The sequence below is a fragment of the Papaver somniferum genome, chromosome 1 (assembly GCF_003573695.1).
Source record: "Papaver somniferum cultivar HN1 chromosome 1, ASM357369v1, whole genome shotgun sequence".
NCBI lineage: Eukaryota > Viridiplantae > Streptophyta > Magnoliopsida > Ranunculales > Papaveraceae > Papaver > Papaver somniferum.
The window spans coordinates 52647441-52665497 of record NC_039358.1 but is presented as its reverse complement, the minus strand read 5'-3'; positions in this window follow the sequence as shown (position 1 = coordinate 52665497).

Here is an 18057-nt window from a genome sequence, read left to right as displayed (position 1 = left end):
TTGTCACTAAAATTGACAAAGGGGGAGATTGTTAGAGCACTGCTCGGTCGAACTCGCATGCGTTGCTATCTCAATCATATTTGTCAATGTTAATGATCAAAACTATAAGTCTTGATTTCTGGACTACTTATAGCTAAGTATCGGACTAGGATAGAAAGTGTAGTTGAGCTCAAGACTCCATGGCGATCATCATACAAAGACGAAGAACTACTCAAGGAACTTGTGGAACTTCATCGACTAAAAGGTATGTGGAGACTTGAACTTATCAATCACTCAAAAAAATATCTAATCTATCTTCTATCTTGAGACAAAAGTCGTATTGCTATATAGTCTTTGATTACACACATTTTCTATTTCGAGCCGAGTTTATCTCGCTTATCTATTTCTCGAAATATGTGTTGGTAAGATTTCGCTTTGGCCAAGTTCACTATTTCTCGAAATATGTGTTGGTAAGATTTCGCTTTGGCCAAGTTCATCTTTACTAGTGACGAAAGTCATATAAGTTTCAATTACTTGAAAATCGCTTTGACGAAAAATGGTTTATGAGCAACAACTATATAACGTCCTCTAAGAATGTTTCAATGATTGAAATGAGAGTTTAAAATATATAACCTTAGAAGGATATAAACATTGTGTGGAAACACATACGTGTGTAAGTCTTTATTCCTTGAACCAAAGTACGCGTACTTTGCTGATCAGGAAAACCGGAACTAAAGTCCGCGTACCAGTACGCGCACTGTCGGAAGTTCACTTCCCGTGAATTTCTGCTGGGGTTTGTGAATTGAAAAATAAACTTATTCCGGGTACTTAAGTCCACGTACCAGTATGCGTACTTAAGTTGGTTATTTTCTAAAAACGGTTATTCGTGAACTTAACCTTATATAAATTAAAGAATGCATATTTGCAAACCGTGGCTATAAAGTTCATGAATTGATTCGAGTGAATCAAATCGTTTTTGCTTCGATTGTGTCTTGTATACTTCTATAAGATCTAAGCAATTGAAAAACTCTCTAACTAGTTAATTTGAGTCATTTGAACTAGTTGTGGTAAAGAAGAATATGATTGATATGAAAGTGCTCATATGACTAACCATTTGGTTAACTACTGTTGAACCAACTAAGTGTACATGTTTGGGTATGGTTATAAAAACCTAAATAAACGTGCATTTCATTTGTGTACTAACAAGCTAAGTTCGATCTAACGGTTGAAAGATATTAGCTTGAATCTAATCAGGTTTTCATCTAAGGTGAATATTGAATGTTTTGTTACTAAGCTAACATTGATTGCAAATGTTGATTTGAAAGACTATGTAAAGGAGAACTCTAGCAACTGGGAAACCTAATCCCCACACCTCCTGTGTGATACTAGGTGTATTAGATAGAGTCGATTCTCTTTTAACCTTAGGTTTCTTCTCGATACCCTGTAGGTTAACGACTTGAAGACTTTATTGGGATTGTGAAGCCAGACCCAACTATTTTCTTTGTAGTTGCGTGATCTGATCTTGCTGTTTCTATCATATTTGAGTACAATCATAAGATTGGCTTGATATTGATTTCTCCGATAGGAAAGATATAAAAGAAGTCACAAACACCTTCGTCTCATCGTTTGTGATTCCGCAATATCTTCTTTCGCTAGTCGATTAAGATTATAATGAGGTGATTGATAATTCTAGGTTATTCTTCGGAAATATAAGTTTGGGTTATCAATTGGTTCATGTTCACCTTGATTTATCAAAAGACGTAACAAAAAATCGTAGGTATTTCTGTGGGAGACAGATTTATCTATTACCGTAGACTTTTCTGCGTGATCCAGTTTTGGTTATTAAAGTCTTCGACTTTGGGTCGTAGCAACTCTTAGTTGCGGGTGAGATCGGCTAAGGGAATCAAGCCCGTAATATCCTGATGGGATCAGAGACGTAAGGAGCGCAATTGTACCTTGGATCAGTGTGAGATTGATTGGGGTTCAACTACAGTCCAGATCGAAGTTAGTTTGTAGTAGGCTAGTGTCTGTGGCGGCTTAATACAGTGTGTGTTCAATCTGGACTAGGTCCCGGGGTTTTCTGCATTTGCGGTTTCCTCGTTAACAAAACTTCTGGTTTCTGTGTTATTTCTTTTATGCATTATATTTTGTTATATAATTGAAATATCACAGGTTGTGCGTTGAATCGATCAATTGGGAAATCCAACCTTTGGTTGTTGATTGAAATAGATTGATCCTTGAACATTTGTCTTTGGTACCGTTCAAGTGATTTCTCTTGTATTCAATTAGACTCGTAGATTTCTATTTGCTTGAGTAAGTATTGAATCGAGAAAGTGAGATATAACTTTCTCGATTCTCTTAAAAGTATATTGGAGTCTGAATGACTAGTTGATTCTCTTAAAAGTATATTGGAGTTAGTCCATACAGATTGCTAAGCGAAATATTGGGTGTGGTTGTTAGACCCACGCTTTTTCAATAATTGAATGTGAAACTCAGATACTAGAAATAGCATGGTGGTCGTTGGAAAATAAGTTCTAATAATCTAATATTACTGAATCACTTTCTTTTTATCTTTTTTGCAGTTATATGTTTCTCTAAGTGATTTGGTGGGATCTTAGTATTGCAATGGATGTTGTAGCAAGGTAATCACTGGTTGAGTTTATATAAAAGACCCATAGACAGTTGTCTTATGTACACTCAGAAGACTAAGACAAAAAAATAAATAAAAAATAAATATCAATACATAAGGCTCGTCTTCTTATATCGGCATTAATAATAGAAAGAGAATGTTCTCCTTGTCTCCGTCGAGTTTATCTCGTTAATATATTTCTCGATATACGAGTTTAAAGCTTAAAATGCTTCATTCATCTACTTGACAACTTTAGTTAAGAACAATTCACTTTGTTGGAAACCATTTGTTAAGCCAAGATGATCATGTGAAAATTACCTTGAACATCTTACATGATCTGTGTGAGACAATCATTTGATGTTAACTCGGGATGTTTCGTATTGACCAAATAATAATTTGAAAGTTACTTGAAGCTAGTGGTATATGTAATATTACCATTATCGTTCTTCTAAGGATGTTTCAAATTAATTATCGAGAGTTTTTAGATCGGGTTTATCTGTGATAGGTCCGGAACTCTTGTTTGCGGACTAATCATGTGGTCAATAATGAGTGAAACCTATCATCACTATATAGCAAGTCTAAAAGACTCGATGAAGTTCTCGACACTTGGATAGCAGTATGTGGGCGTATTCCCTGTCTCTATCGCTTAAACAAGCGTGAGACGCAGGTTCCATGAGAACTATCACATATTTGCTGAAATGAAACATGCGCTAGAGTATCTAATCATGTTGTCGAGTTAAATGGGTGTTTATCTCAACTATTGTGTTATATTTTATATATAAATCCTTTGAAGACATTCACACAAGTATTGTGGGCAACATCATTCACCTTAGTCAATATTTGCACACTTCACTTTTCTAATTATGAGAAATATTGCATTATATTATCTATCCATGTGATTTCAGTACGCGACTGTTGCGGCAAAAATGTTTCTCATTATGAGAAACATTGCAACAATTACAATGACTATCTTAGTAGAATTTTGCAATCAGGTTGAATGTCACATGCACGTAATTGCTTGTGTGTGATGATTGTAATGTATGTGGGACGTCTGCAGCTAAAGAACTTAGGCAGGCTAATTATTAGCTCCTACTTTGTATTTGTCCTTTGTAGTTCCTCCAAGGAGAGAAATTGGAGTATGTTTTGTGAGTATACCTCTTGTAAACCCTCACGAGACTATAACTCGTCCACTAGGGCCTAGGAGTTTAAAGGCATGTTGTATTAGCTAAGTGTAACTATATTCTCAACGACATGGAGTTGTTGTATTTAGGATTAGTTTAATTTAGTTTGATCGAGGAATGGAAAAAGCTAAGTGTGGGGGAATTTTATAAGTGCATAATTCATATGATTTTAGTGTCCATTCCATACTTGTTTTAGCTATTATTCTTGCATATTTTCGTATTATCACTCTTGTTTTCTCTTATTTGTCTCTATTAGGTGAATCATCCAAAAAGGAGCAACAAATTTCTAAAAAGATCTAAGAAGAGAAGTACTCCAAGTATCCAAGTGCCAAGTCCAAGAGAAGTTTAAGAAGTGCGATGAAAATGAGCAAAACGCTCAAAATCAAGACACGGGCCAAAGACCAAGATTAACTCATTCAAATTCAGTACTTCTTATCACCATCTTTAAGAGAACTCAATTACAAAAAAAAAATAAAAAAAAATGAGATCATTCCGAGTTCGAGTGAAGAAGTTATGGCCAAAACGAGTTTATCGAATATCGAAGATAAGTTCGGTCCTTATAGAGATTCCAAAATAGGGATCGGTCCTCCTATAGATTCCCAATACAAACTAGACCACCAATCCAATTGATTTCTTTTGACTACGAAACTAGTTTCGTATGTCTACTTCCTTAAACCCATGTAATCAACCATAGTTTTCTAGGCATGAAAACAATCCTAAGTTCATTATACAAACTAGTAACAAGTTACAAAGATTATGTTTATGTCATAATTACGAAGTTCAAAAGATAGGCGTTATACTTATAACTTAATGTACACAACTTGTATATTCTTCCTTAACACTTTGATCATAATAAGATGATAAAGTCTCTAATACTAGAGTTTCATATATATAACTTCGCATTTATGTTTTCCATCTAAACGAATTGAAAGTAATGTAGATAGAAATGGAAACACGTCAAGTCTTGTATTACTAACCTCAAGTAGAAGGATGATGTGTTCATTGATGTCGATGCGTCTTTGTATTCTCAGGTCTTCATAATAATACTTGTATGTATGAACATTTCTAAACTTCCTAGTCTAACATAACGAAGTTGATTCTAGTAATTTCATCAAGCGACTTTGAGTTTTGATACTAAAATATGACAACCAACCTTGACATACTAATGCTAGGTGGTTTCAACCGAGCAATGCTCTAACAAAACCGATATATCAAATGACATACTTTCGAATTCCAGTCAAAAATATCAGCATCCTTACGAGCCCACTGTCTTGTTATATGACAAAGAATTGATAATCGTACTCACAACAACCTTCTTATCTCAATGAAGATGATCCTAATGAAACTTTCATTTAGCAATTTCTTAATTGTCTCTTACAAGGAAATAACTATTATTAGTGCTACTAAAACAATCAACAACTGGTAACAAATTCAACCGTTAAACATTAAACTTGAGAAACTTCCCTAAAATAGATAAATCTCACTATTTCTAAAAAAATTCCTTACTAAAGATAATTGTTTTCATGAATTTCTTGTGTTGATTTCTGGACGTTTTTCTTTTTTTTTTCTTTTAATTTTTTTCTTAATTTGTTTCTGATTTATGATATTTTTCTTTGTTAAAAATGTACTAATCGGAGAGTTCCACCCTCATCCCATTTTCCAGGTTCCAATTTTTTTGTTAGTTTTCAGGTTAATAACCATCAAAATACCAGAAAAATTATCAGTTTCTAATAGGTTTAAACCTGATTTAATCATCAAAACATATCCACTTGTAGTGCCTGGTTTGACAAAGAAAGCACATCCATATGTAATACCTAATTTCACTCAGAAACACATGCATCTATAATATTCGTATTGGTCAAAAGTAATCTTATGGTCCTGATGCCAATTTTCCTTGTTCTTACCATTACAATATTTATTTATTCAATTTCTAGATCCTACACACCGAATGATTTGATTATAAAATCATTTAAAACTACAATTCTTATTTTTCTCATTCTCAATGTAAGCATCACATTAGTCTTTCTGTTCAAAAATTATGAAAGCGAGCTTGGGACTAAAGGTTCAGAAACTATTATTAAGAAGCTTGCTAAAGCATATGTGAGTAAAGTTATTGCTTATATTGGAGTTTGTGGAATGATGCTTACTAATTGGTTTTCAATTTAAGATTTTATATACACCTAGATAAATAGAAAAAAGAATTTCTAGAAAGGTTGAATTTGTAGATTGCTTTGGAAATCAATTGCCCATTCCTCGAGGATGTGCAGTCTCGGCGCTACATGGGAAGTTCAATGGTTGCAGCTCAAAAGTAGCTGACAGGAGTAATTTTAAATTGGAAACTGATGTTGGGGTGAATTTAGACAAATATGGTTTAGTAGATTAGAAAATAAAGATTATAATTGACCATGCCAAAGTGAAACAAGCGTTATTAGATAGATTTACTCGGATATTATTGAAAAGTATCGAACTGAGAAGTGGAAGGCAGTGGTAACTTTCTGTTCTTTCTGTTTTTATTTCCTTTGTAAAACAAACATATACTCAACAATTTTCTGGGTTTGTTTGCAGATTTATGTCTGTACTGTGCTCCAAAATGATGTAGTGGAAGATTTCCTCGAATTGAAGGCATGTTTCCTTTCTTCATCTATTTGATTATTTATCGTCAGTTGCATTCTCTTTTCCTATTTTATAATTGTATTGATGAGTCTTCCATGTATGATTTATTGCTATTTGTGGTCATTTGTTATGATTTGTTTTATAAATTTAAAGGTTGTTGTGGTCGCAAGCTTTATACGCGTTATTAAAAATCCAAAAGCGAAGGTTATACTAGATCGTATAGAAGATTCAAAAGGCATCAAAGATTCAAAGGGAGCTAGTAAAGGTCTTGGCAAAGATGTGGTTACAAAATCTGTTTGGGGGAGAATTCATAGGATATTTTACGGAAATAGAAGGTATATTCCTCAAAATTGATCTTTAGATGCATTCTTCTTTATAATTGTATTATTGAATCTTCCATGTACGAGGCCTTAGTCATTTTTTATGTTTTTTACGAATTTGTAGATTGTTGTGCTCGCAAGCTTTAATGTTAATGATCCAAAAATTGAGGTTACAATAGTTGCTACTGAAGATACAAAAGGGACAAAGGTGTTACAGAAAATTCAAAGGATTTGGATAAATTTGTTGTTGAAGTTCCTAAGGATGTTGGTTAGTGAAATTATGGATAACACCATGAAGGTTCAATGGTCAAGAAACTTCTGGATACTTCCTACCAAGTTTGAACCTTGTATGCTCATCTGATTTTAGTGACACTAGTATATTTCCTATCATGTCTAATAATTAAACTTTGTTTTGTTGTTAACTAATGTTTAGATATATATATTTTAATAAATCATTTTATATTTTGTATCTATCTTTCACTTTATAAATTCTTTTTACCGGATGATTATCGTCCACATTGTTTCCACTGAAAATGACAAATAAAGAAACATGAAACAATTTTGATTATTGAGGAAGAAAGAGACTTTCTTTCCAAAATAGATTTCATCCACCTTTAAAAATGAAGATGCAAATCAAGTTATAGACCCATATAACATCCATTTCAAAACTAGTAAAAAAGATTGGTAAACGCAAGAAAATATCCAACCGCTCTAGTCTAAGCCATTTACTGATGTTTGAGTGGGCATATGTTATATAAGTATACTAAAAGAAACCATCTTTAATAAAATCGTGACAAAATCCGATAATCTATTTATATTTTGTTAATGTATCTACATGTGTGCTAACAATAAAATAATTATAAAAACATGTCACATGTGTTAAAACTTCAAGAAAATACTCATATTATAGGTTTTTAACCTTTATTTTAAACATTTAGTTTTTTCTATAACTGCTATTAATCCACATTTTACATATACGTGAACCAGTTTTCAATTTCAGATTTATAATAACCAAATTATCTTATATATTTACAGATTTTGTCATATTAAAAAGAAAAAATTATTACTGGATTTTAGTTTTTATATATGGATTTATGATAAAATTTTCTTTTAGCTTATGAATATTTATGATTATTTTATTTTTTTGCATGCTAGTTAAGTGGGAAGTTGACCATCTTCTCCAATAACCGGTTTGCAAAATAGGGAAAATATGATGATAGTTAAGACTGAGTGATGAAACTTTTTATTTGTATGTAAGGTGAAGTGTTCCTCAATATTAAAATATGCCGCAACCAACAAATTTATTGATCTGGGTTTCCCATTTTGTTAAATTAACTTCCTTTTAAGTATATAAACCCTAGAATTTTGACACTATCAAAATTTATAATCAGAAATTCTTTTCAACGTGATTTCGTCACCCAATCTTCTGCACCCACTTTTATAACTGATTACCCGAGAAAGAAAGCATCAAGGCAGTTTCCAATTTTTCTCATTGTTGAGACTTGTTTTGTAATTATGTTATTGATTAAGAAGTTGAATCCAGAAATTGGCAAACAATTTTTGGATGTTGTTGTGAAGAAATTCACTGAAGCATTTGTTCAAAAAAAACTTTTAAAATATGTAGGGTTATGGTCTTTGATATTTAAGTACCGATTAAACTTGGTAAAATTATTAGGACCTTAATATATTCAAAAAGTATCACAAGGAAATTTCACGAGGATGATCTTTTTGGATTGAAAATTAAAAGGATTGGCGACTGAAAACATGGGGGTAAAAGAATATACGACCATCATTTTCTTAGGCAACCTGTATGGACAAACTTAAATACAATTCTTAGAGGTCATCTTAATGAATTTCAATCAAGGAACAATATTTAGAGTTATATCTCTTTCTCGCATAATCGGAAAGTTTACAGAGACAATTATGTGAACCAGATTTTCCTGTGAGAGTTCTTGGACGATTCCAAAGATCAATATCCAAGAATAGTCGCATCCAACAAACAAGGATGTATGTATCTACTTATATTTATTAACGTACAACCTGTGATATTTCAATTATAAAGATAAACAATATAATGCGAAAAAAAAATAACACAAACACCAGAAATTTTGTTAACGAGGAAACCACAAATGCAGAAAAACCCTAGTACCTAGTCCAGATTGGACACCAAACTGTATTAAGCCGCTATAGACACTAGACTACTACCAATTATCTTCAGACTAGAATATAGTTGAGGCCGAATTAAACCCTCACAATAATTCAGTTACAGTGCGCTCCTTACACCTCTTGAATTCCAGCAGGACCCGTGAATTGATTCACTTAGCTGACATCCGTTATAGCCTAAAAGTTGTTTCAACTCAACTGAAGATTTTAAACCAATCTTCCTCCCACAGATAATCTTATATGTATGATTTTATTTTTGATCGTAGATCAAGGTGAGACTAGAAATCGATAGCAGTAGACAAAGTCTAGTTAACCTCAAAATCCAGACTTATGCTTCCCAAAGAGCATCCAAGATTATTAATCACCTCACAAGAATTAAACTTATAGAATCCACAAAGTCTGGGACGAAGAGAATTTTGTGATTTCTATCTATGTTGATTGATGGAGAAAGCTCAACAATCAAACAAGATTAGGATATATGAACTATCAAGATAACTATCGTTGGACCTGGCTTCACGAATCCCTATAAAATCTTTTTACTCGCTAAACCCCAGAAGGGTTTTAGGAAGATGACGAATCTAGTTTACAACTAGGACACACAAAATTATCGGGATTCAAAGATCCCAGCTCCTTGAGGTTCACCTTTCATAGACTTTCAAACCATGGGTCGCTTTACGTTCAAGCTAAGATAGCTTTGGAAACAAGTAATCAATATCCACCATTAGATGAATCTTTGAAATGTGATTGACATATAAAGATATATAATATGGTTAGGTTTAACCGTAACTAAACCATGTACGAAAGACATTGTTCATAAACGGTTAGCTGAAACTATCCAAACGAACCATAAGCTTAATAATTTTGATTAATACTTAAGACTTTTAAGTTTGAATCACAATCATAGATTATAATATGATCAATCATTTCTATATAGTGTTCTTAGAGATTTATTCAAATGTTAATTATCTCACAGAAGTAATTTTATGTGTATCTAAAAATATTCGACATGGTAAGTACGTGTACCAGGTACGTGTACTTCAACCAATTTGTGACTTAATTTGTCATGGTACATGTACCGCGTATGTTCACCCTCAATACAAATCAAAGTTCCGGAACATAAAGAACTTTTTAAGTTTACGTACTGGATATGGATACCACACCGGTTTAAGAACCAACACTTTTTTTCGGTATGCGTACCATTATGGGTTCACGAGTTCACAAAATTTTTGTGGTATAGATACCGGGAATGTGTACCACTAAGTCGCTGCCGAACTATATCTACGCCATACTGGGTACATGTACTATGGCTCCAGACCTATAACGGTTTTCCCAGTTTGTGAAACTGGTATGCATACTATCCAGTATCCATATTTTTCAGCAGTTCTATATTTCTCTCTAGATCATTTCGAAACAGTCCCAAATAACATCAATGACACATATCATTGTTTCAGACTATTTTCGAATGATAATCTTGAATCACAATTTAGATTGCGAACAATAAATTGTTCTTAACCAAAATTCATCAAGTATGAACAAATGTTCATTAAGTTTAGTCATATATATTTTTGAGAACTAATTACCAAGATAAACTTGACTTGAAATTCTTGATATGCTTACATTAGTTTAATTAGTTATGCGACAAAGTATCATAGATAGAAAGGTGAATATAACTTGAGAAATAGGTGGTCAGTCTTCACTTACCTTTTGTTGAAGAAGTTCAAAATTTTCGGTTGATCTTCACCTTCAAACGGTAGAACGCAATGATGATGGCCGTGATGTCCGTTTCTCAGCTACACTTTTATCCTAATCCGAGACTTAACTAATTGTAGACTAGAAATCAAGATATTGTTTTGACAACTAAATTTGACAATAAGCTTGAGATAGCAACATTTCTGAGTTCGACCGAGCAATGCTATAACAACCTCCCCTTTTGTCAAATTTAGTGAAAAACTATCAATACATATGAATAACAAAAAGTAAAGCTTTAATAAATCCTCAAATCCATCATGCTTGATTTCCTTGGTTTCTTCAACTCCTTGAACTCTTTGTTATTTCAAGTTGCAATGATTCTGAACTGTTCAACTTAGCATCGTTTTTGTTGAAGATCCGTAGCAATAAAAACTTTGGAAACAATTATTTTTAGTCGTTGTTACAGTAACATAGTATTATTGCCTTCTCCAAAGTACAATTGTGATGCAGATGAGCAACCTATAGCCTATTTGGAGGCTAAAAACCCGAGTGTCGTAATTTAGCTCAAAACGGGTCTAAATTGATTGGAAACGTCCCAACGATCAATACGTGGTTACGGTCTTGCAATTTTAGCGAAATTCCACCGTCTAAGGCCTCAAAAGGCCGTTTTAGGAAAGTTTTTGTTTTCTTAATAACTTCTTCTTTAGGAGTCCGTTTGGGTCGCTATTTGTGGCATATAGTTTTATTTAGCGAGTACTTTCATTATTTTAGATAACCTAAAATTTGCCAAAAATAGCAAATCAGGATTTGAGTCGGTTTTGGGTTGTTTTCATCCTTTCTTGTTGCACAAGTTAGGGTTTTTCCCAAGTCTATTTAAGAGTCTGCAAAGTTATTATTCGAGACAGTTGAAATTAATTAGTATAATTATTTTATGGAACTTGTTCAAGTTAATTATTTTCGTTCAAAGTCGTTGTTCCTAGGAATAATTGGAGTTATGAACAAACTATCATTTTTCTTTCTTTTTAATTATATCCGCTGCACTAGTTTTCTCCCGGGGTTGAAAGAAATTCTCCCTCGAATTTTGGTGATCACCGTCATCTGAATTATCTCCATGATATGGCACCAAATGTTTGACATTAAAAATATCTGAAGTACGGATATTGCTAGGCAGCTTCAACTTATAAGCATTTGGATTAATCTTAGCAATAATTTCTACTGGACCAATCTTCCGCGCCTTCAACTTGTTATACTCACCCATAGAAAAACGATATTTTGTTAATATTTCCCACACAAAATCTCCTACTTCAAAACTAACATCTATGCACTTCATATCTGTCGCCTGTTTATACTTCTCATTATCCCGAATTAACTGTTTTTGAGCCAACTTGTGAACTTGTTGCAATTCTTGGATACACTCTTCATATCTAGCTTAAATTCTCTTCAAATCAGTAATAACTGCTAAATCTAATGGTGCTCATGGGTTGTATCCATAGACAACCTCGAAAGGACTCATACCCAGACTATGATTTACTGACCCGTTAAATCAAACTCAGCTTGACAAAGTTTGTGATCCCAACTCTTTAGATTTTTTCCGACCAGACACCGTAGTATATCACCCAATGAAATATTCACAACTTCTGTCTGTCCATCACTTTGAGGATGATATGCGCTACTGAAGTTAAGCCTCGTATTAGATAACTTCCGTAAATAACTAAGGAATCTTGTGTCCCAGTCACTAACAATTGAACAAACTAGGGATGCACATAGGAAGGGGCGGTACGGGTTTTTTCCTAGCTCAGTACCTGTACCTCCCTATGGCCGATACCTGTACCTATCCAATACGGGACGGGACCTGTACCTGTTTAACTCGGGACGGGACGGGACCGGTTCTTTACCTATAGCTAGCATATGTAAAAAAAAAAAAAATCTTGAAAGTTCTAAGTTTGAAATAGGTAAGCTTTCTCTCTGTCTCGCTATTTCAATCTCACCCAGGAAAATCCTAGGTTCTGTTCCTGTAATTATAAGGATATTTGATTCTCTCATATTCTTATTTCTAGTTCTGCTCGTAGATGTAATTCTCTATAATTACTATTGGTTTTGATACTTTTAGAGGTGGTAGATCTAGCGAGGTTGGACTCTACATGGCATTATGATTTATTTATCTTTAAATTCGTCAAGAAATTTTCACTAGCCATCCAAGAGTTCAAAACTAGAGAAATAATTGTTGAGTTGTTTCCTTTATGTGATAAAAACAATCGTGCATTTATCAGTCTCTAAATATCACATGCACCCCACCAATTCGTCAATAATCACTACTTGAAATTCTAAGGTTATATGTTGGTATCGTGATCTGTTGATTCTTGACAATTTATAACTGGAAGTGGTGAACCACTCAAGTAATTTCCATGGAGAAACGCTCATTAGGATGCACATTGTTTATACAATTTACTCTATGCTTTGCTTTCTTCCTTATCTTTAATAGTGGTGGGACTCAGAAGTCAACAAACAACTCTACGAAGATGACATCAAGGGATATGATGCTTGACATCAAGGGATATGATATGTACTTTGTAAGTGTTGGAGGAGGCACTACGATAGAGAAAGGGTATAACCCCTACTATCAACGACCATGATTTAACCCTAATATCAACGGATAGAGATCCTCGGTACTACGGGATGGGATGGGAATAGCCTAGAACCGTTACTTGTACCTACTATAAGCACGATACCAGTTTTTGGTACTTGTACCTGTCCCATCTGACCGCAGTTCCGGAAGGTACTGGTACGTTTCCTGTGGTTCCGGTACGGTTCCATTGGACGGGACGGTTCCTGTGCAGCCCTAGAACAAACCAATCTATGCAGACGGTATACCTCATGAAAAAATAATTCATCTACCTTCAGTGCACTAGTAGTCTTCTTGCAAGCAATGAAATGTGCCATCTTTGAAATCGGTCAACAACTACAAATACTGAATCATTTCCTCAATGAGTTCGAGGTAAACCCAATACAGAATTCATGCTCAAATCTGTCCAAGGTTGACTTGGAACTTTCAACGGCATATACAAACCTGCATTAGACGCTTTTCCTTTAGATACTTGAAAGGTTTGATATCTATCCACAAGTATTGCAACCTCACATCTCATGGTAGGCCAGTAATACGACTTCAAAATAAGTTGAAAAATCTTTGTCTCTGCCCATATGTCCTTCGTCATGTAACTCTTTGAGAATCTTTACCCTGAGACTATAATATGGAATACATAACTGATTTCCCTTAAATAGAAAACCATCGTGCATATGGTATTCACTTCTTGCTCCTGTATTGAGAACATTCACAATCTCCGCGAAATACAGGTTAGTTTGAATAAGATCAGAATATGAATCGAAATCCAATACCTCGGTTCTCATAGTATTAAGCAACAGACTCATGTGGCTTAATCCATCAACAACTTTATTCTGCGATCCATCCTTGTGTTTCAGCACAAAAGATGAAAAAACGGGGGTCTAACAACACCACCCAATATTTTGCTGAGCAATCTGTATGGACTAACTCCGAAATACTTTGCTAGAGAATCAACTAGACAGTCAGACTCAATCTAGATTATAGTATCTCAAGGAGTTAATATCTCTCTCTTGATTTGATTTTTACTCAAGCTAAAAACAATAGCGAGTATTTATCAAATACAAGGAATAAATTGGACGGTACCAAAGACCAATGTCCAAGGATTAATCAACAACCAAAGGTTGGATTTACAATTGATGATCTTTAACGCACAACCAGTATTATTTCAATTATATAAAAAATATAATGCGGAAAAGAAATAACACAGACACCAGAAGTTTTGTTAACGAGGAAACTGCAAATGCAGAAAAACCCCAGGACCTAGTCCAGATTGAATACACACTGTATTAATCCTCTACAGACACTAGCCTACTACAAGCTAACTTCGGACTGGACTATAGTTGAACCCCCAATCAGTCTCCCATCGATCCAAGGTACAGTTGTACTCCTACGCCTCTGATCCCAGCAGGATACTGCGCACTTGATTCCCGTAGCTGATCTCACCCACAACTAAGAGTTGCTGCAACCCAAAATCGCAGACTTGATAATTAACAAATCTGTCTCACACAGAAAAGTATATCAAATGATAAATCTGTCTCCCACAGAAAAACCCTAGGTTTTTGTTCCGTCTTAAGATATAAAATCAAGGTGAACAGGAACCAATTGATAATCCGGTCTTATATTCCCGAAGAACAGCCTAGATTAATCAATTACCTCTCAACAATCCTTCTTGACTACACAAGCGGTTTGTCGAGGAATCACAAACAGTGAGACGAAGATGTTTGTGACTTCTTTATCTTGCCTATCGGAGAACTCTCACGATCTCAAGCCAATCAATAGATTGTACTCGTACGATAGAAGATGCAAGATCAGATCACACAACTACGATAAAAGTAGTATCGGTCTGGCTTCACAATCCCAATGAAGTCTTTAAGTCGTTAACTTGGTTTTAGAGAAGAAAACCAAAGGTTAAAGGAGAATCGACTCTAGCGAGCACACTAGTATCACACAGACGTGTGGGGATTAGTTTTGCACAATGCTAGATGTCTCCTTTATATAGCCTTCAAATCAGGGTTTTGCCTTAGTTACAAAGCAATCCATATTCACCGTTAGATGAAAACCTGATTTAGATTCAAGCTAATATTTCTCAACCGTTAGATCGAAAACTTATCTTGTGAAACACACTTGGGTAGACGTTTACTGGGTTTGTGAAAACAATGCCCAAACGTGTACGTGTATGTTGGTTCAACATAGTAACCCAAAAGGTTAACCATATGAGCAATTCATATTAACCTAGTTCTTTTTCACCATAACTAGTTCAATTGACTCAAATGAACTAGTTAGAGAGTTGTTCAATTGCTATGAGATCTTATGTAACTACACAAGACACAATTGAAACAAAGATGATTCGATTCGATTGAGTCGGCTCATGAACTTTATATCCACGGTTTGCATAAAGCATTCCTTAGTAATTTAAGTTTCATGTTCAGAGCACATATTTAGATCATAACCACTTAAGCTCACAAACAAGTTCGCGGACTTAAGGCAACCGGCAGAGTTTTCCAAACTCAGCAGAAAATCTCGGCAAAGAGACTTCCGCCAGTTCGCGGACTAAACACGTAAACGAGTTTTTGGAAAATCCCAGCAGAAATTCTAGGCAAGAGAACTTCCATCAGTTCGAGGACTGAGTTCGCAAACTGAGTTCGCGGACTTGGCAAAGACAATTCCTCCGGTTTCTCTCAATCAACAAAGTTCGAAAACTTCGGATTAAGGAATACATGGTTATGTAATCTAAACTCTCATTCCAATCATTGAGACATTCTCATAGGATGTTATATAGCCGTTATTCACAGACCGTTTCACGTCAAAGCAATTCTCAAAGTAATTGAAACTTTTCATGACTTTCGTCACTAGGTGAAGATAAACTTGATCAAAGCGAAGCGCTTTACCAACACACGATTTCGAGAAAAAGATAAGTAGTGAATACTCAGCTCGAAATGTCAAATGTGTATGATCTAGTCTGTATAGCATACGACTTTTTGTCTCATAAGAAGTAGGAGATAAAATAGATAGACTTTTGAGTTATATATAAGTTCAAGTCTCCACATACCTTTTTGTTGATGAAGTTCCACGGTTCCTTGAGTAGATCTTCGTCGTTGTATGATGAATCGCCATGAAGTCATTGAGCTCAACTACACTTTTCTATCCTAGTCCGAGACTTAGATATAATAGACTAGAAATCAAGACTCATAGTTTTGATCACTAACATTGACAAACATGCTTGATATATCAACGCATGCGATGTCGACCGAGCTATGCTCTAACAATCTCCCCCTTTGTCAATTTTAGTGACAAACTATTAATATATATGGAATACAAAAAAGATAAACTTTAGTGGCTCATATTCCATAGTCTAATCTTCAATGTTCCTTGAAATCTTCGTCCTTCCAAGTACTCCAATGATCCCAAAGGTTGTAAGTTTAGCACCACTGTTGTTGAAGATCCGTAGCTATAACAATGAGAGAAATCGAGATTCTCGATCATTATTATAAAGTGACATAGTATCATTATGTAACATCAAATTCCAATTGCATCACGACTTTAACAACAATACTACGGTGATATGTATCACTCCCCCTTAGTCAATACTCCATCTCGATCAGGAAAACCACTCCCCCTTACACAATGATCCGAAAACCATATGTATTTGTAGTATGAACTACATTATTTCTCCCCCTTTTTGTCAATAAAATTGGCAAAGGTAAAAGAACGGGATCATAATGAAATTTCCACAAGAGACATTTCATAGACTAAATGAAAAAATACATACCAACTTAATTTAGATGCAATCATAAAGCCGAAGCTAAATGCATTCATCAAGGAGTTTTAAGATACAAGATAACCCCTATAAAACTCTACAGCCGCACACCCCGCAAGATATTACCATTAAGCACAAGCTCAAAAGAACTTTCCCCCATTTGATATCATTTCCGAAAGAACAACAAGAGCGACCTTAATTTCGAAAGAAAAGAAGGATTTTTTAATTGGACACCAAAAACCATGGAAATGATTTTCTATATCCAAAACTAAACCAAATTAATCACAAGTAAACCCATGATTAATTTAATCGAAATATGCAACTAAATCAAACCACAAAAGTGATCAATTTAATTGATTGTGCTCAACATAAGAAAACTCACGGAGCTACGACTAAGATAACCACACGGAGATGACTACCTTAATCGTTCAAATACTCAACATAAGGAAAACCTTACGGAATATACGACTACATCAACCAATAGAACATGATTAGTATATCCATTCATATATTCAATACAAGAACTTGTGGAATATATGAAAAACTCAACTAGATTAATTACAACAGAACCTATAATTAATCTAATTGGAATACACAATCAAACTAATCACCGAAGCAATCAATTTAATTGTCAAAAGATTTTGCTCGACAAAAGAAGACTTTCAGAGCAAATAACTAAATAACCAATCAAGATGATTAATTTAGTTCAAGAATGCTCAACATATAGCATATCATGGAACAACCAACAAGGCCAATATTAATCGACATAGTTGTAAGGTGCTCAACATAAGATACACAATGGAGCCTTCACGATAAAACATAACAAAATGGATCAATGAAGATCAATACCGTGGATAACATACAAGGATCTATTCTATTTTCCATCACTATTTGCATAACGACATAATAGACTTTATCCTTGTCAAACAAAATATTTCATCTTATTTTCCATCAAATAAATGACTGCATAGGCATAACTTTTATAATTGCCAAAAGTCCATTCGTCCTTTCATCAATACGAATATCAATTTATGAACGACTTTACTTTTGACATAATATGGGACCTTCAAGTTCACGGACGCAAACAATACATATCCCATAAAAAT